The sequence below is a fragment of the Periplaneta americana genome, chromosome 3 (assembly GCF_040183065.1).
Source record: "Periplaneta americana isolate PAMFEO1 chromosome 3, P.americana_PAMFEO1_priV1, whole genome shotgun sequence".
NCBI lineage: Eukaryota > Metazoa > Arthropoda > Insecta > Blattodea > Blattidae > Periplaneta > Periplaneta americana.
The window spans coordinates 113,385,342-113,406,083 of NC_091119.1; the positions used below are offsets into that span (position 1 = coordinate 113,385,342).

The 20,742-nt window shown below is 34.4% G+C and overlaps 1 long non-coding RNA gene across 3 annotated transcripts; it reads left to right on the top strand.

Moving 5' to 3' along the window:
• Nucleotides 1-4,181: 4,181 nt before the first annotated feature.
• On the top strand, nucleotides 4,182-14,683 carry LOC138696395 (uncharacterized). Of its 3 annotated transcripts, none has more exons than XR_011331371.1 (6): nucleotides 4,182-5,150; nucleotides 5,755-5,851; nucleotides 6,525-6,626; nucleotides 7,602-7,703; nucleotides 10,507-10,658; nucleotides 12,406-14,683. It is a non-coding gene; the product is annotated as an uncharacterized lncRNA (long non-coding RNA). The 3 variants fall into 3 exon arrangements; XR_011331370.1 differs by having other exon boundaries at nucleotides 4,182-4,887; nucleotides 4,980-5,851; XR_011331369.1 differs by having other exon boundaries at nucleotides 4,182-5,851.
• Nucleotides 14,684-20,742: the final 6,059 nt, after the last annotated feature.

The following is a 20,742-nucleotide window of genomic DNA, read 5'->3' on the forward strand; positions in this document are numbered from 1 at the left end:
ATGTTTTATGAAGGAGGTGGCGGGCCTGGGGTTTTCAGAGGAGGGGGTGAGGAGATACTGAGAATTCCACCCGACAAAAATAAATAGGTAAATGATACACTGAAAGTCGCGGATATCCTGTCATGATATTGAAGTTATGTTTATTACAGGGCTATTTTTAGAAATATAACTAACTAAATGGACATTTCGCACCTCCCCCCCCCCCCAGTAAAATACTATCGTATGTCGAAAATCACATAAGTATTACTTACGTAAATTATTCCAACTCTGTTTTACTAGCTGGAGGTTTGAAATTATATTAACAAAATAGTAAATTATCAAACATTTTGGTTCCTATTTATTAAAATATTTTTACAGCAGTATTTTACTAGGAAATAGTATATCTTTACGAATCACAATTTTTGAGTTACGAACTATTTTACTGGAAGTGCGATTTGGTGACGTACAGACATAGAAAACAATTACTTTTGTATTTCGGAAGGTGATGAGTAGATAATGTTATTAAAACGTTACTGCAAATCAGCTAGAGCTCTAACATCACTTGTTACTGTATTTCAAACGACTAATCTTACAATGATTCCATAATTATGGCGCTTCCTTTACACCGCAAGCTGAACGCATTTTTCTGTTATACGCCTCGCACAGTTACAACGAAATCGACCGCTCTTTCTGCGGTAGCAACTTCAATTCTGAAACCTGTTCAACTGGGAAAATGTTAATAAAAACTTCAAAATTAATACAAGTATACATCTTACGTCGGAGCCATAGATCTTTGAGTGTATCCTATTGCTGACAACTTGGAATAATGTGATATTTAGAAGCCACTACAAGGTGTGCAGTCATTTGGTCTCTGTAGTAAACAGTATAGTAGTATTGGTAGTATTGAGTAACTAGGGCAGGTTAAGGACGACCCTTCAGCACGTCGGTTCGACAGTGGCCTATTGTGCACCCCAAATTATGGGATGAATGAGAATGAGGTGTACCAGCCCACCGGTCGCATGAGAACCCTCACCCACTCACCCAATGGGCTCCCTACACCCCCGCCTTAAGTTCATACCGCCAAGATGATCAAGCAGCACAGGATCCATTCCTACAGCTCTTCTAAGGTGTCGAAGAGCCCTCGGAAATGCTCTTAAGGAATGAATCCTGGCAGATATATTGCGAAAGACTCAGAACCCAGAGACTGTTTCGGAGAGGACACCCTTCCTGCAAGCGGACGAAGACATGCATCATGACCGGAAATGCCTATCTAAATTCTAAATCTAAATTCTTCTTCTACAAGGAAGAGGAAGGGAAATGGACCGCGGCAATGGAAATTCCAACCCGGCATTTGCCTAAGTAACTGTGGAAAACCACGGACAAACTATTGTCAGGTTTCTCGATCCGAGGATTTGAACCGCGGACCTCCCGAATGCGAGTCCCGTGCGGAACGCATGAGCCACCTCGCTCTGTGCAGTAAACAATATAGGCTACCTCAATAAGCCGGCCCGGATGGCTCAAGCGGTAGGGGCACGGCATGTCCCTATCGCTTGGTCCGAAGGGTTGTGGGTTCGAGTCCCGCCTCGGGCATGGGTGTTGTGATTGTATTAGTATAAGTAAAAACAAAGGAAACAAAGGTAAACAAAAACAGATAACTTTGGAAAACGGCCTCTGGCCGGTCGAAATTAAAAAAAAAAAAAAAAAAAAAATAAGAAACAAACAAAGAACTCACATTAGAATATAGGTCTATATTGTTCTTCCAATACCAATTTCAAAGACCTTCCTCTGTACAAAATTTAGTTTTAAGATCCATGTTTATTAGATATTTCTCTCCTCCCTGGAGTAGAGACAGCCGCTTTTTTTTTTTTTTTTTTTTTTTTTTTTGCATGAATAGGCTACTTGTCTTGGCATGGGATATTGAATATAGGGCAGTGGTGATCAGCACTCGTTAAAAGGGTAAAGAGTAAGGAGTGTATACACCGTTGTGCAGAAGGGAGAGGCAGAATGCATACTCACAAGCAGCCACGGATGCACGCCAGTGCAATATCTTACCCTCGGGTAAGACACACTAGCCCGAGGGTGCACTGTGCTGATGACCGCTGATGTAGGGTATAAGGCCCCGTTCAGGAGGTACGGGAATTTCTCGAAACGAACGTTTATTCGACTAAACAACAACGTAGTAACCATAACCACACTGTATAAAACAAATGAAGACCTAGAGAATGTGCTTGATATTAAAAAGCTATAGGTTGCAATTTAAAAATATTCTAGATTACGTCATAGTTATGGTGAGAAACTCCTGATTACGAAAGTGTGGGAGACTTGGTCACGAAAAATGTTATCACTGTTTCTTTGAGTGTGAAAGCAGGATTCATTAATGGAATTGTTTATATTTATAATATAAGACTACCAATTTGATTATAAATTTAAAATATCATTCGAGTCACAATATTGAGTACAATAATATTTGAAAATATGTATGTTTCTTAAGTTTAACTTGTTTATATTCGTGAACAGAATGGTGCAGAATATTTATTTTTTTTTTCATCTTACAAGCAAACATTCTGATGAGGGCAGATATTTTTTTTTCTTCCACCATGTTAATAATGTCAAAAGAAGTGCTTATACAAATTTTGGCCACTCGACCGCAATTACGAGACCGTCAAGAAAGTGATTTTCACTGGGCCGTCTACAGAAAAAACAACAATTTCATAGAAAGATTTATTGAAACAGATACAGAAATTGTTGCTTTATTTGTCAACATATCCCCATTGGAATTGATACATTTGTCATACGATGGGATCAATTTTTGTATTCTTGTGTCATAGAAGTCAGCTGCCTGGGATCGGAACCAGCGTTTGACAGCCGTCTGCACCTCCCTATTGATTCCATGATATGACAAATGTCTCAATACCGATGGGGAATATGTTGAAAAATAACTCAACAATTGCTGTGTCCGTTTCAATAAATTTTTCCAATAAAATTGTGTTTTCTTTCTGTTAACGGCCCCTGGAAATCTTATTTTACGGCCCTCGTAATTGCGGTCGAATGGCCAAAATTTGTATAAGCACAAGTTTTGACATTATTAACATGGTGAAAGAAAAAAGATAACTATCCCCATCAGAATGTTTACTTACTAGTATCGAAACTGAAAGAAAATACTCTTAATTATGCGCGCATACAGATACAAGAAAGAAAAGAACTTAAATAATTCGCTTCCTAAATTTGTTTCCAAATCTATATTATTTTGTTACGAGCTGTAAGATGTAATATTATACATATTTATTAAATTATCGATATTAATGTCAGTTTATGTCTAAACATATTTCATGGGATTTACTAGATACATTAAAAATAAGCGATCAAGATTCATAAAGAAAAATACGAAAGGATTATGAGATCAATACGGGAGAGTTGGTCACCCTAGTCATAGTTCGCATAATAGTCGCAAAAATATTTTGTTGCGATGAAGATATTCCTTTCTAAGTACAAGGTTGACGGGTTTCAATTTTTGTCCAAAATCCTCTCATTCGATTTTAATGGAAATTATGCGTTACTTTTGAAACACCTTGTTGTTGTTTAGTCAAGTGCCGGAAGACAAGTTTAAACCTCGTAATCGATACCAACTATAAATACATTTTTATATTAATAATTAAATAAATATTATTGATTTTAAAATATATTATTAGCACTATAATTCTTATGTCTTTCATATTTTTTGCGGCACTATTACAGACATTTATTTCCTCTATTTACGTGGATTTGAAAAAGAAAGATATGGAAAATTCATGACTAAAATTTGTCTATAAAATAATTAAATTTAGACACGAGGATCGTAACCGTGTCAGAATTATTTATGAACAACATCAATATGACATCAAGGATTTACACAGAGAAAGAAATGTGCAGCACACCCCTATAATACATACTAATTTCAGAGTGCGCTGCTGTCGAAAATGTTAGTTCCGATATTATAAGTTATACAGATTTTTTAATATCATAAACTAATTTCAAATATTTATACTTGTAAATTGATATAATTATTAAATATAACGTGTGATTAAACATTAAATAAAACAATAAAAATAATTTATAAACACGTAGAGCGACGGGATTGGTAGATGACCACATGACATGATAAAAACTGAACATCGGCGTCGAATAGTATCCAGGTACGTCACATACTGCCTTCTATACGCTTGCTTCATTTGAGGTTTCGAGCCAGTGGGCATCAGTTCGGCAGCGCGGGATAGCAACGGAGACGGAATTATCAGTTAGTCCGTAGGGACTTCGGAGTGATATACATTTGCTGTATGGGTATTTAAAGCTTTACAAAAAAACTTTTGTGATCGCACAAGTATAAATTGTCTGATAAGTAACGTGCAACATTTTAGCTGCAATTATATATACACGTTCATATTTTCTCTCTTTTTGGATGTGATTCATTGATATAGTTAAATATTATGAATGCTAGTATTCTCAAACTTCTAGAATGTAATAATAAATTGAATTTAAAGACGCATTTTGTGGAAATTCGTATTTAAAGGATCAAGGAAAGGTAGATTTTAAATGGTTTTAATAAGCTTAAATTTATTACATAATTGAATAATAAAACGTGCAGAGATTGCAGTTTATAGGAACAAAAATATTGCTCACAATTTTATTTGATGTGAATGTAATCGGTTACCAATGTAAGCTTTTGAGTACTTAATTTGGTAAATGTTAAAGAATCTAAATTTTTGCAAATCCGAAGTCTACGTAAATTTATAAGTGAAACATTTTATTGTAACTGTTCCCTAGTCTAAAATATTTTATTAACTTCCTTGAAATAAATTCATTATTGTTTTAATATTTTTATGAACTAGTAATTTCTTCGTAAAACGCAGCAATTATTACGAAATTACGGAGGTAATTCCATGTATGTAACAGTTTTCACTCGAATACGCAATAACTGCAAAAGAAATTTGTTCATATTCATGTTCTGTGTAATATTCTTAAAGGTATTGCAGTCGTTCGAGCATTGACGACGCAATATATGTTGAGATTGCCGGTGTATTTGATTTTCAAAGTGTTTCACTGGACTAGATAAGATTGAGTGCTCATGAATTCATATTCAATCTTTCATTTCCTCTGGAAATAATTCAGTGGCCAAATACTGAATCACATTTGATGTATGTACTTCATCAAATACACTATTTTAGAGAACTAATGGCTTTTTATTCTGCCTCGGTGGGTTGTAGTTCTGGTTGTGGTATTAGAGTAATGTAGTTGTTGTAGCATGCTGTAGTTGCTAATCTGTAGTTTCGTAGTCTAAGATGGATGTTCAGTTCTTAATTACAGAGCAATTAACTCGTTAAACACTCGCTGGCGCACACTTAAATCAGAAGTATGGCATTGAATGTGATATATTTAAAAAACAAGTTCTACTGTAAATTTCTGTACATTCAATTTAGTTTTTTAGATAGTAGAATATGCTTGTAAATCGTCGCTCCGATGAAAATTGACAAAATAATTTTTCAGTTTGGAAGTATACTTGGAAACCCAATTTATTAGTGTTTTCAAAGCAACGTTTTATTAAATTTATCGGAACTTTGCTGCGAAGGTAATATTTCTTTAAATATACTAGACGGAAGGTAGATAATAAACGAGGTATTCTTTTCATTACAAACTCATCAAGTTTCGTTCGGAATCGGTCAGCTAATGTTAAAACAACGTAGGCCTACGTGATCTGAAATTCTGTCCGAAATTGAAGATTTTGAAACTACTGATTATCAGATGTTCGTAAACTGACAGCAAATATGAGTATATCCACAATATTCCCTAGATTTTCACTATCGGAGCTGCTGACAGAAGAACATATAAAAAGAATGAGGTAAGATATTTTTCATTTTATTTTGATTCCTTCACTCGTGTAATGTAATGTCATATTGTACTTAAAAAAAACCACTTTAAACATAAGATTTCATTAATCAATGTAATATATATATATATATATATATATATATAATAATGCATTTATAACCCTAACATGTCTCATAGTAAAATAGGGTTCCATGTGAAATGGATTAAAATAAGTCATTTTACGATTCTATCAATTCTATGGCTATCTGGCGTGAGATTGATTATGCCAGCAAAATGAGGCCAGAGTTCAGCGCCAAATATTTGCTCTGAATTTGTTTTTAATGGGTTGAGGGGAAAACCTAGTAACTTGTCACAACCAAGATTTGAATTCGGACTCACTCGTTTCACTGTTAAGGCTGGTTCACAATAAACCGGGAACGGAAACAACGAGAACGGAAATATTGTTGAAATAAATGTATTTAAATGTGAGCGTTCACAATAGTTAATTGTGAATGCTCACATTTGAATACAATTATTTTAACAATATTTCCGTTCTCGTTCTCGTGTTTCCGTTCCCGGTTTATTGTGAACCAACCTTTAGGCATACTAAACGTTACTCCACAGCGGTGGACTATATAATACTCACTCATGGGATACAAAATAATTAAGATTTCATTAATCGTTATTTAACATGTCTGTTTCAGAATGTGGAGAAAAACTTCCTGAAGCTGAGAGTCTATTCACTACAGGCGATCTTACTACAAATCACGAACTCTGAAGAGGGAAAACGGAAGAAGGTTCCTAAAGTATGTTGGGTCCTAGCTTCTCTAACACTATTAAAATTCTCAAAATGTTTTACTCTGTTATTAATTATGCTCCTTAAAATAACTTCTCTTCCACTGTTATTTAGAAGTTTAATTTTGTGGTGTACTGTAAAAGTCCAATAATATGGAGCACTAAATCTAGGTGGAAGACGAATGTTTCGCAAAGTAAAATTTTACTGATAGGCCTATTTCAAAATTTGTCATGAAAGCTTTCGTTTCTGCAGAAAGTCATGCTTAATATATACTCCTTCATTCAGTGTTCTGCCCAAGGCCAGTTCTTTCACTGCAAACCCAACATTTTCAGTATTTTGTATTAATATACATTATCTGAAAATTATTAAACAATTTTTTTCTAATTATTTTTTTGAAAAGTTGGTAGATATTTCTTTCAAATTTTGAAAATTTGTAGAGTATTTTGGTAAGTAGGAGAGCGTATACATGATAATTTAAGTATGTAATATATTAATGAAACTATTCGTGCATGTAGGCTACAGTTCATGTGAAAACCTTGTTCCATAATGTTCGATGTATAATATTGCTTATTTAATTTAGTATGGAATCTTTACTTATGAAAAGTAACTATAAATGTTACTTCATGGGGCATTACATACATACAATGTTTAATTAAAATATGTTGTACACTTTCAGTTGTCATTTAAAGGCTGTCCGATAATACCAGAAGTTTCCAGAATTTAAGAAAAGATAACCGTTTCAACAAAATATTAAAACTTGTAATTTATGGAAATAGTGCAAAATATTATGCATGCAAATTTCAATTTCCAAAGAACCTAAGATTTTTAAGGGAAATAGTGTTGAAATATAGTAGGCCTAAAATTATAAAGATGAAAGGTGTACCTACAAATCCTTTTGGTTAAGTTCCATATTCATGTTAAAAGTGGTAGCTAAGAACATAGGCTATATTATCGTATAAGTAAATATCTACGGATTTATTTTCAGGTTCCAGCATGAAGGCAGAATTATGACAGTCAGCTGTGTGTTTCGTCATCCGGACTCCATCCATCACCTGCTTCAACCGCAGGCCAATGATCTCCACGAATAGTAGGACTGCACATTTTGTCACCTTTTGTTGCTTTATGATCAATAAGGGTCACTGGCTGAATCATTCAGAAATTCGCGAACCACCCTTGGCAAGGTGGTTGTAGTTTCGCCGTAGGATTTAGTTTGTAAGCGTCAAGTCGGCTGGCCTGATTCTATATGTCACTGCATAATTAAGGACGTAGTACTGTATTGTATTTGTTTTTTTTCCTTTTCCGCGCGTCGGGAGATTGGAGATTTCAGGATGTTGTAAGACGTGCCAGTGTGCGGGGTTGCATTGGCAGAGCAGTGGATCGGCAGGCTGTATGAGACTTGGCAATCGTGTGGTTCAGCCAGAGGCGGACATAAGGCAACAAAGTAAAGAGGTCGGCGTTATTTCAAGTTCTGAGAACCAAAATTTTCAGGAACGGAATAAAACTATTGGTGTTATTTTTGCTTGACATACGTACAAAATTGAGATTCATATATCAAGGAAATTTAACACGTAATGTTTTATTGTGCTTCTGAAAATTTTCGTCTCGGAACTTTGATAGGCTTAGCACTTTTGCAAGCGATTAATTATTCCAAATTTTGTGAATTTCATACAAATTTCAGTATTGTAAATGAAATCAAACTCAGGACAAAGTGCAATGGAGTGTTACATTTTAAATTATGTAACATTGCAAGATGCACGAAAATTAATCTCGAATAAATCTTTTACTTGTGATGGATTGAAATTGTATAACCACGAATGCGACCTCTTCACTGAATCTATCGGCATGCGTCAGGGTAGGCATGATGTGCTTAAACTCTTCATTCGATTAGTGATGGGTATGGCATACAACTCCTAACCTAACTAGTTCTCTTAGAATAGCTGGGTACCTTCTGAAAACAAAATTCTCTTCAGTTGCTCACAAATAATCTGGTTAGTTTTATACGAATTAATCAGAATCTTGAATATGCTCGCGATTTGGAATATGAATTTCATTAAACCGCAGAAGGTATCCATACATATAAATTGGCGCATGCAATGGATTCGTCCCTTGGATTCTAGAGAGAAGCAGCAGAAATTTCGATCGTAAACATAATGGAACACAGTTAAATGTTGAATATGTAATGGAGTAAATGTAGTGAAGGTTTAACACATAGACCTATTGATTTGTTAACGCTGACTGAATAAATGAATTACTATCATGTTAAATAATGAAACATTTAAGAATTGATACATAAATACAACTTAATTATGTTAAAGTAATGTTAATACAATTTAATTATGTTAAAATAATGAAACAATTGAGTTGATAATAGTAAACAATTTAATATTATGATTGATGCATATTATGTTTGCGATCGTGTTGGATTGTATTGTTATATTGCTGTGGACCTCTACCGGCTGATTGGCTGCCGGAGGTGTGAGCGGTGTTATCTTCCGATCTCGATGTGTGTGTGCTCTCGTCTTGTTGCGCGCTTCGTTACGTCGTGAATTCGTTAGTTCTGAATGAAGTCCCCCATAGGTAGATAGAAAGGCGTGAGCAGATGCATATCCAGGTGTGAGATGCTACGTGAGCCATCTATGCCAATTTCTTCCAAATCTATTGAACAGTTATTATAAAATAGTGGCGAATCATTAACTTCCCCTTCATGAGCCTGTGACTCAACGTGTCGAAGGGGTGGCAACAAGGAAATGTGCCGGAATTACGAAACATAATGATTTGTGGCATTCTTTTCGAAAATATGTAATAAAACTGAAATCTGCCAAAAAAAAATGTCTATTTGGAAAACTGAACTTGTTCACATCACTCTTAAAGGTTGGAAGACATTTTCATAAATAAAGATGAGGAAATCGCGAAAAACCAGTGAATTTACTAATTTCTCTCCCTTTTATAGTAACATTTAAAATGTTCAAAACGGTCTATGCACGATTTAATGCGCCTTTTTGGCCTTGCCGGTCACTGATAGAATTTTTAATGTTGTGGCGCAAAGTGTCTTTGAATAATGCAACTTTAAAATCCCACAGTCTGTTTTTTTTGTTTCGTCTTTAAAATACGTACTCCTTAATATATGAAAAAAAAAATCATAAAATTTAATATGTATGTATTGCCTTGTGAACTGCTGCAACACCATTTTTAAAGCTGTGGCGCACAGGGATTTTTAACTATAAACGTAGATTAAAATTTTTAGTGATTTAGTAAATTTTTCTCATTCCTTGGAAAAAAAAAAAAGTTCTAACAATTATTAATTTTACAAACTTGTTTGGTGAACATTCTTTAGGCTATTAAGGAGCTATATTTGAAGAATGACTCCATATTTCTTTAAAAGTACCGCAAATCCATTCTTAATATGCAATTATTTACATTAAAATTTTGAAAACTAATTTCAGAATTTTACTAAAGACATTCTAAACAACGTGCTTTCAGGAGTAAAATGTAAAATATTTATATAATATATTGAAGAATGGCCGAGATACTGTTTCTTTCAATTTTATGAAAATTGGGTACTAAATTTTCCACTCGTCTCGAATTTAAGTTCCAGATATTTCTGCATATAAAAATTAAAATTTTGCATATTAGGAAAAAAAATTTCAATTCGCTATCTTCTCCCTTTTAAGAGACATAACTTGTACTATTGTTCAATGTAAATCATTATTACGAACACTTAGTGTTATGTTAAATGCTGTTTTGCATCTGAATATCTGGTTCCAAGTAAGGAACTGGAAATTAATTTTATTTCCTTAAATTCGTGTTCTGAGGCACATTTTCTTGGCGAAACAGGATCGATCTAACAATTGCAAACCTCGGAAAGTTAACGCCTTATTTATGTATTTCAGATGTTGGAGATAAATGAACGTGGTGCTGAGTGATGCTGTGGAGGATGTGTACAGATGCATCATAAACTCTCGACGGTTTCAATACCAACTGGGCAGTTTACTTTCTACCGCAATTCCCTGAACATGAATTACGGTACTCTTGAGCACTCTTGGTAATTTGGTATTTCATAAGTAGCCTAATTTTGTACGAATCTTAAAAATATTTCCATATTATATTTGAGGGAGTCAGAACCAAAGAGGTATAAGTGTACTTAGGTTATTTATTAGAAAATGTGGTTGAAAGTACTTAAGATTTTGTAAATTCCGTGAAATTTGTTTTCAAGTTGTGTGATGTGGTTAAATTTTAAACGTTTTAGCTTGCCCTGGATGCACTTAACTAATGTTCTTAGAAATGTCACTCGTACCACTTTGCTTCGGACTCTCATTTCATATAAAAATTAGCGAAATCATTTGAGACTAGTCTGTCTGATAAATTTAAGAGGACTTAACTTTTCTTCAGCAATTTTGTGTTCTCATTCTGGTCATGTCTAAAATCGTGAAGTTTATGTAGCTGTTGAGTCTGAAATTGTAACATTCAAACTGTTTTATTGAAATTATTTTGAAGATATTTGATCATATAAAATGAAAACTTAATACAATCTGGTTTAGGTTTAGTGATCTACTTAGGTGAGAAGTTATTTGCGTCCAGGTCCACCCATAGGAATTGTGGGGCCCTCCCTCTACAAACTTGTCAGATCCCTCTCCTGTCTCCGTTATTTTAATGAACGTTTAAATTCTATAATTTAAATACAGTACTAAGACAGGTCAAGGAAATATTAACAAGTCGTGAAACTTTGTTTCTGTGAAGTATCCTTTTCGAAAGGGTGAGGGGGGAAAACTTATGCTTATGAACTTGTTTAATATAATGTCTTTTTCATTCATTAAAAGAATACGATGAAACTTAAAATGTAGATGCAGGTATTCTTTAGTGAAGAATATAATTAAGTCGGTGTAATGTAGCCTAATTGTTGCACAATAGTATCCTAACTGAAACTCTTGAAGGCTACGTTAGGCAGAATCTAATTCCAATATTTAAGATTTCAAAACTGACAGCGTCTTGAATTCTCACTTCAGTAAATGCAAATTACTAGGACCTCGCTAAAGTTGACCTTTGAATAGCATTTTTAGATTTAAGCTTTCTTCACCTAAACCTGTTCGCAAATGAGTTGTTAAATTTCAGTTTACTGAACCCACAATCGCCAAATGCTACACTAACAGAGTGGTGAAAAGTTTTAAGCATGTTGAAAACATAATCACTATTTCAGTATTCTTTTTATGTAGAACATTTTTTATGTATCTTGACATCTTTCAAAACTTCTAAAAATCGGACATGGTCCCGCACTAGAGTGGTACCCGTCCTCTACAGGCGGAAGATTTTAAAATCTGATGGTGTTTATGTAGTACATAAAATAATGAATTGCTAACATCAGTTGAAATTCTGGACAACGTTTACTTGGCATTGTTAATAATATAGGATTACTAACTCTGTATATTTCTGGAATAGTAGGTAGTGATTGTTTCCTCTGATTATCTTTCAGAATTTCCGATAATTAAATTCCTAACTTATAATTTGTATCGTTAAGTTTCTTTGGTTTCGTGCAAGAAAATGGTTGTCAGTATTGCTCGAACCACGTCTTTTGAAATTTTTATGAATGAAGCGAGGGATTGTAAGAAGTATAGAAATCTCGTAACTCAACAACAAAAAAGGAGTAATTAATAAAATTGTCTGTATAATTCTGCTTATAAATAAATTTCGTCCAGTCCTTTTCATTTCTTGACTAGAACTTTTCCTACACTAAAGTTTTTCTTATAGCCGAAAACTAGTTACTCAAAAGAATCTTCAATCTGGTTTTATTTCAGGAAATGTGTCAAGTTCTGCTTTCCAAATAGCCAAGCGCTGGACACATGTCAGGAACGTGGGAGCTCCGATCGGCGTGTGCATTATTCACGTGAATGTGAAACCAAGATTGAGATAGGAGCAATGTGAAGCTATGTTCAGTGTGGCATTTCGTGGACTTAAACTCGGTGAAATGAATATATGAATTGCAGAATAACTTATTTTCATCTAACATTTAAATATTGTAATTTTAAATAAATTGCTTTGTATTTAAATTTTTAAATCTCTTTTAAAATTGTTATGTATTGTAATAGAAAACTTTTCAAATTGACTGGTATCTCCGTAAAAACAGAACTTTCAGACTAAAGGTCTGAACATAGGCTGACGGTAAATGTAAACTATTCATTATTTAACTTCTGTTATTCTAAAATGCAAGTCAACAAACTGAAGTATTTACCTTGGAACAATGCTCCGAGTGGTAAGAGTTGATTCTAATTTAAAACTCCACAGTAAAATAGCTCACTAACTTGGATTTTGAATTTTTGAATTGCAAACAGGGTTGGATTACTAGTATTTAACCTATCTTGTATATTTTAACACAATTGACCGTTTCGGGCATCCCGCAGTAAAATATATGAATCTCATAAGACCTAAAAGGCTAAATGAGTCGTGGAAACCTGAAAGGGGCTAAATAAAGCCCGTAAGCCAAGAATGGCTAAGAAAGGACAAAAATAAACACGAGATAAATTTAACAATTATTTATAATACAACGGTAAACAATTTATCAGTACGAGAAAATTATTGCATTGCTCGAATAGTTGCAGAATATGCCTACATAGACGCATTTACATTACGTTGATATTACATTGTCGGCAAGGTTCAATTTTGTGCACTAATGGAAGTGTGGTGGTATTGAATTTTGAGAGCTAACATACACATTTTCATCACATTCTGGAATCGAGCTACACTTGTACACCCGTTGACACGGATATTGGTCGCTGTTCAGACACTGTCCCACCTCGGAATAGCTCGGGAATCATGTGCGCTATGTTTACACGCGTGAATTTTGGAGAGATTCGAAGCTCGGTCTTTGTAACGAGAAGAATTCTATCGCTAAGCCAGTCTTCGAAGGGAATAAATATCGTTTCGTGACATGCAGATACATCGCTGCTACTTTTCATTCTAGGATCTCTATGCTTATTATTTACCCGTATGAATTTGTCTACCCGAACACCACCTGGAAAAATTTACACAGGAGAGCGACCATTTTGTGTCAGAGGACGTATAATAAAATTATTCAGTTCTTCGCTAGCATTTATCAGGTAATGTTCGTTCGACAAATGTTACTTCTTGGCACAGTTAGTTTGGATATGTAAAAATCCAATTTAATTTGGTAAATGTATAGGTGAATATTCTAATTTCATAATAAATTTAAAAAAATCTCTGAAGCTTGTCAAAAGTAGGCTATGCTATAAACAGTTGAGTAAATATTGGCTTTCAGACCTGACCTCCCGTTTAGTTTCAATAAATGAAGAAATTTCTATCCTGGACAGAGTTGGAGAATAGTTCAGTGCTTAGAACACAGCACTTAATCCTAGCACACCTGATTTGAAGTCCTGATCCATGATGGATAGTTTCTCTTCAAATTATTCAATATTTACGCTGATCATCGGATTTTTCATTTATCTGCAATTATTTTTGAGTTAAACATATTTTCGAAATTGTTCATATTTCTTCCCCACTTTATTCTTATTTCAATTGAGTCTAATACTTTTGTATCCGTGACAGCGATGAAATTTGCTCCAATAATATCCCATATTGTTGAAAGGACATTTTCAGTATACAAAGCGTTAACGGTTATTGAAGATTTGCGCCAGAAAATTTAGACGTGGCTTGTCATTATATTGTAATCAAACTTACTTAAAGGAGTGTCAGATTTCAGTTATCAGTAAAAAAAGTTTTCTATTATAAATTATTTGTGGAATAAATGATCGTATTTTGCAACTTTTATAAAAAATTTAAGAAAAGAGGCAATTTTCTATATAGTACACAGAAAAACTACAATAAGTAATCCTAAAATCCGAACTCTAGTTATAACCATATGATTTTCTCTGTTCCTTGGTTCAAATGTTCCTTCTGTTTCTGAGAAATAACTATTGAGTTAGTGGAACATTTTTCTAGGTATGGCCGCGATTTCTTTCAAAAAGCGCCCAACATGTAGCGAATATTGTAATTAAACTACTTCATGGTACGTCCTTGTGTATTATATTTATCAGACACGTTAATTTGAGTTTCCATGCAAACGACGGTTATCTAGCATGTTGAAAATAAATGTTATTTCTGTACTTGAATAAAATGTTTTATTTCTTGAAAATACAATACTTCAGTACAAGGATAGGCCTGTTTTGACATTAAAAGTTCTTCTTGCGATTCAACTTTCTTTTATTGCTGTTTAGTCAACTGTCCGAAGAAAAGTCTGAACCTCACAAGTGACACCAAGGAGGCACCACTTATGAGACTAGGCCAGGAAATAATGGGGTAGGGTGGCCAGTTCCTTTCCCTCTCTGACATCTCTGACTAATAACATAATACACTAATCAGACTTCAGATGCATACAAACAAATTGTTCTTCCTCTGACATATCAAGTGAGATGTACTGTCTGATAATAGACGTAGCCTACATATTGTCAGCCAGAACCTCAATAGAGGATACTTTTTATTATCGAGACAAATTTATAGCATATTCCAGTATGTAATATAATCCTAATATTTTTGTATAATCTCCAGTTTTTATTCAATTTGTGTGAATGAGAATTCAAGAACGTAACCAAGATTAAAAGTTCAGAGGGATATAGAATGTATGAAGACTAAGCTCTCAGAATAAAATCGTACCGTAAAACATAAGATTAAAAAAAGTGAGCCCAAATTTTTAGACTTCACGAAACTAGTTCTAGCATTCACTTTTGAAATGCATGAGGGGTGAAATAACTCGGCATTGAAATATTGTATACTGTTTAATACTTTTAAATCACAACGTGTTCCTTGCATTGCAATTCGAGGGCTGAATGTGCAACAAACGTAACTACAATTGATGCTTTATTCACAACAAAACTCTAGACAGACAATACTCTTATTTTATATGGACGGTAGGCCTACTATAATATGTTTTGTAGTTGCGAATTGTAATGTATATAGACACACACACACACACACACACACACACACACACACACACACACACACACACACTGTTCGGAACTGAGTTACAATTTTTTATGACCAAGTAGAAGAACGAATTATCAATATTGATGTAAAGATCTAAAAATGTCAATTTTTATAGTTACGTTAGCTTCATACTAAGCCATCGAATTCTGCTGGCATAGTAATTTTATGCACACTTCAATTTTTAAGCTGCCTGGCGTAATAGGTTTCAAAACGCTGACTTATGGCGTTTACATAAATCTTTGGAGATTTGTAGTCTGACAAATGCATACAGGGTTGATTGTGAGGCCATAAATGTATGAAGATAATGGTATTACAACTGAAGTAACACAATTAAGACTCCCTCTAATACACGCTATATTTCCCATATTCATATACAGTTGTTAAAAAAATATTCAGTATTTTCAGTCTTGCTAGTATTCAAAAGAAGAAAAAATTTAATAAACTTGCTTCCTAAAATTTATCTTCCGGGATGTGAGTACTTGTTCATCAACATTATAAATGGTCAACGTGACTTCAATAGAAAAAAAAATCAATATTGTGAGAGGTATTCATCAATGAAGAACAAACTAATGAACACGGACTTAGGTCCGTAATACACTTCAGCGAGAAATATGCTATGGAAAATGCTTTCCTTTAGCACGGAGTAACGCTCGAAATAAGGCATAGCTGACATTGGTCGGCTAGCGATTGTTAGAAAACATTGCTATGTATTTCCCGCTCCCACAGTTGTAGCCTATAAAATTTATATTATGTAAATGAAATTGAACAATAAATGGAAAGTCAGGTGTTCAAATTGATGTAACTTTATTTCTATCAGCGCATATCAAACCCAGATCACATATAGATCATTCTTATGTTAATATCTTGCACTTTGAAGAGAACAACCGCCAGGATCGCCACCCGTCCGCCGTAAACGAACACGAGATGGCAGTACAGTCGCTAATGCAATTCAAATTGGAGTTATGACGTGACTCCTTATGTAACAACTAAATGACAGCATAGTAAACCTGACAAAAGTTGTCAAAGTCTATAACACCGAGCAATCTGGGTATATGTGATCTAGGGTATTATATATAAAGTCTTTGATCAAACTGCCTTCCGTATGACGTAATAAAATTCGTATTTTAATTGTGTATACAGATATGGCTCCACTGTGTAGCAACATATTTCTCGATGTAGTGTGAAGACGTTACATAGTTCAGAGATCTCGCTGTAGTGTGTAACCGGCCTAACATCAAGTTTTGTACAGAATAAGGACCTTGAAATTGGTATTGCAAGAACAGCATGTCTTCCATAGTGAGCTCATTGCTTGTTTCTTATTGGTTATTATAGTATCATATCGAGGGCATCATACCAGAAGGGCGTAATCAACAAATTTTGCGATATTGAGATGTTTGGTCTGAAAGTATCTAGTAATGTGATAGCCTAAATGTCACGCCCGAAAGGCATTTGGCTCATGTGGCTGGATAAAGAGGTATAAACTGATTCCATTTAGGCGTATAAACAAAGAAAGGAAGACTTACCAGGCTAGACGAGCGTATGTGCGTACGTCCTTTAGGAATGCTGTTCTGGTGAAAATATCTGTTATTGATGTAATGAACTAGAATGTCATATGAATGTAGGTTTTTCTATCCGTATATTTTATTATTTACTATATCATTCATTCATACTGTTCTGCCCAAGAGCAGGCTTTTCACTGCAAACCTAGAATTTTCCATTCTTTCCTCTTTTTAGACTTCCTCTTTGTCTCCGCATATGATCCATATATCTTAATGTCGTCTATCATCATTTATTATATAAATGATTCTATAGGTCTAGTTGCATAAAATATATGTAAATATGAAGGAAAGTTATGGACAATTACTTTTCGTGAGTTTTGAACAGTACCTAGTTCTTAGGTAATAAAAATATCGGGTTGGTAGTACGGTATCTCATAAGGAAATTATAACAGTTGGCAGTACTATTCTAATGACAGCTGTTTTGCTTTCTTTATACAGTGTTCGGACTGTTGTCTTAATCAATATTTTCTGCAAAAACTTTGAAAATAGTGGAGATGGTATGGTGTTCTTCAGCCAACATTGAAAGAGGAAATGATGACAATTGAAGAGGTAGGTTAAACGTATTATGTTCCAGCCAAAGAAACTAAATATGTAAACAGTAGCCAATCCTTTACCATAGTGATGAAAAGTAAACATTTAACATTTTCTATACTTGATGAATTACTGATAGTCATCATTATTATTTTACCATAACATTTATGCAGTAGCCTATCTAATTTCCTGCACATCCTGATAATCTAGTCATAATACGATGTAGGATCCAGTCCAGCTCCAACGGAAACTGTTGCATGTTCTGTAACAGTGTATAAAATATTCCTTTTTGCAATAATAGTATATTGTGAAACTAGTTTATAATGTCATAGACTACTCTATTGCAGTGGTTCTTTAAGTGGGTTCACCGAAGTTCATTCTGAGGGTCCGTGATATTGTGGATAGAAAAATCTTTTGGTGAAGGTTACTTACAGTATGTGTCGACCACTATAGGAACTTGCTAAAATACCATGAAAATGCCTTGGATTTATAGTATTGATTATTATAAATTGATGTGAACACTGGGAGAGCTGTATGCTCACCCAACCCGCCCTAAATACGTACCTTACTTATATACAAAAATCGTCGTGCTTGAATTAGGAATACGGCCATATTCCTTAATGTGACAGTGGATTTCAGTGTCGCCAACATAGTAACAATACTTACTTACTGGCTTTTAAGCAACCCGGAGGTTCATTGCCGCCCTCACATAAGTCCGCCATTGGTCCCTATCCTGAGCAAGATTAATCCAGTCTCTACCATCATATCCCACCTCCCTCAAATCCATTTTAATATTATCTTCCCACCTACGTCTCGGCATAGTAACAATACTACACACCTAATCTAACCTAACCTGTCATAAAATACCTAACCTAACCTGTCACATAATACTACACACTTGTAGTATCATTTCGTTTGCATGTGTTGTCAACCTGCTACTTGTGTCGTGGGCCATCTAGTGGAAGTGAATCGTATTTATCATAATGGCAGTTTAGTGGCAGGAATAAAATATGACAACTTTCAAAATAATTACATTTAAATGTGTTATTGTAGTGATAATTCTGTATATAGGCTATATATAGTACAATAAGAACTGAAATGTGTTGTGGCTGTCATAAAAGTGTGCATATTTCTTCAGTGGCCGGTCAATAGTCTACTTGACCAAACAGAGCAAATGCGGTGACAGACTTGAGAGTGAAGTTAACTTAGCATTGATTCTAAGTATAAAATAGTTTATGCATAAGAAAACAGTTCCATTATTATCACTGAAATAGTGAAAGTTATAAAATTATACTTTATTTCCTTTTCAGCACAAGAAAATATTATATAAAGAAAGTATTGAAAGTAGCGTGTTGTTTTGCTTTACTATTTTTAATATCAACTCTGCTATAGCATATGAGTTAGGAAAATATTTGGGACTAAGAGGGATGAAGTTACAGGATAATGGAGAAAGTCACACATCGCAGAACTGCACGCATTGTATTCATCACCCAACATAATTAGAAATATTAAATCCAGACGTTTGAGATGGGCTGGGCATGTAGCACGCATGAATGAATCCAGAAATGCATATAGAGTGTTAGTTGGGAGATCTGAAGGAAAAAGAGGCCGAGACGTAGATGGGAAGATAATATTAAAATGGATTTGAGGGAGGTGGGATATGTTGGAAGGTACTGGATTAATCTTGCTCAGGATAGAGACCGATGGCGGACTTATGTCAGGGCGGCAATGAACCTTCGGGTTCCTTAAAAGCCATTTGTAAGTAATTAAGCCTCTTTATAGCATATTAGTGAATGCCTATTTCTTTTTTCAGGACAGTACTATATTATTTGCGTTTCATTTAAGTCAAATATGCAATCAATATTGACACAATTTTGGAAAATATAACATTATTATTATTCACTTAATATTAACCCAAAATCTAACCTATCCATCATTCCATTGATAACTTTGAAGGGGTCCGCGAAAGTACTGACATATGGAAAGGGGTCCGCAGTGCTTTTATTTTGTGTGACAGCACTATAAAATAATTAAAAAAGAAATAACATATCAAATTTGTGATGATGTCATTATTGTTTACACAACTGTCCGAAAACAGACTGGAACCTCAAAAGTGACACCAATAAAGCATCACTCATGAGGAAACTAAGCCAGGAGATCACTCCTGTAGTGGTTGAATGGTCAGACCTTCAGCCTGTCACGCAGGCAATCCAGGTTCGAGTACCGATCAGGACTGAAATTTTTTTTTTGAAAAATGCATAGTGACACTTGTGGCGAACAAGGTCGCAGTTGGGATTCTTGTCGTGATTCTCCCGTTTCCCGTATTAGGCATCTACATCTTTCCGTCAACATTTCTCCATTTCGTTACCATTCCATAACACTCCCGGAACACTGGCTGGCGACGCACGGACAAATGGGGTAGGGGAAGCTGTTGTACCCAGGGACAGTTTTTTAAATTTTTGTATAAGCTTTTATAACTTATTATTATTAACAACAGTATCTTTGAAGTGTAAAGTGTCTTAGAAAAAAAAAAGGTTTCACTTAAATAATTTTTGTATAGATTTTTAAAATTTTCCTAAAGTGTTACATACTATCCCTAGGTACATATGGATGATGTACCTTGGGACACAGGGTGATGTACCTTGGGACATGGCTCAACATAATATTAATGTAACTAATATTTTATTAAGTTTATATTTCTACAAAATACGGACAATTTACAGTTTTCTAATTATTATTAATGATAAAGTTTGCCTTTAACTTTAATGTAAAAGGCCTAACAATAGTGATAATGTTGCTAAGTTTTAAAATAACTCTCAATTTTCTTGACAGAAAACAATATTAGACTTTCCAATTAAGTGAATTGCTTATTATCCAAATTAAATTTTGAAAACATGTTTCTTAGTACTCCTTAGGCTTGAATCTTTTCTTTGAGATGGTGGGGAAGTTCGATCACAATATCCTCAGAAGGAAGATCAACAATTTATGATTGCTCATCACGTAAAACAAATAAATTGTCAGATTTAGTAAAATTCTTTATATACT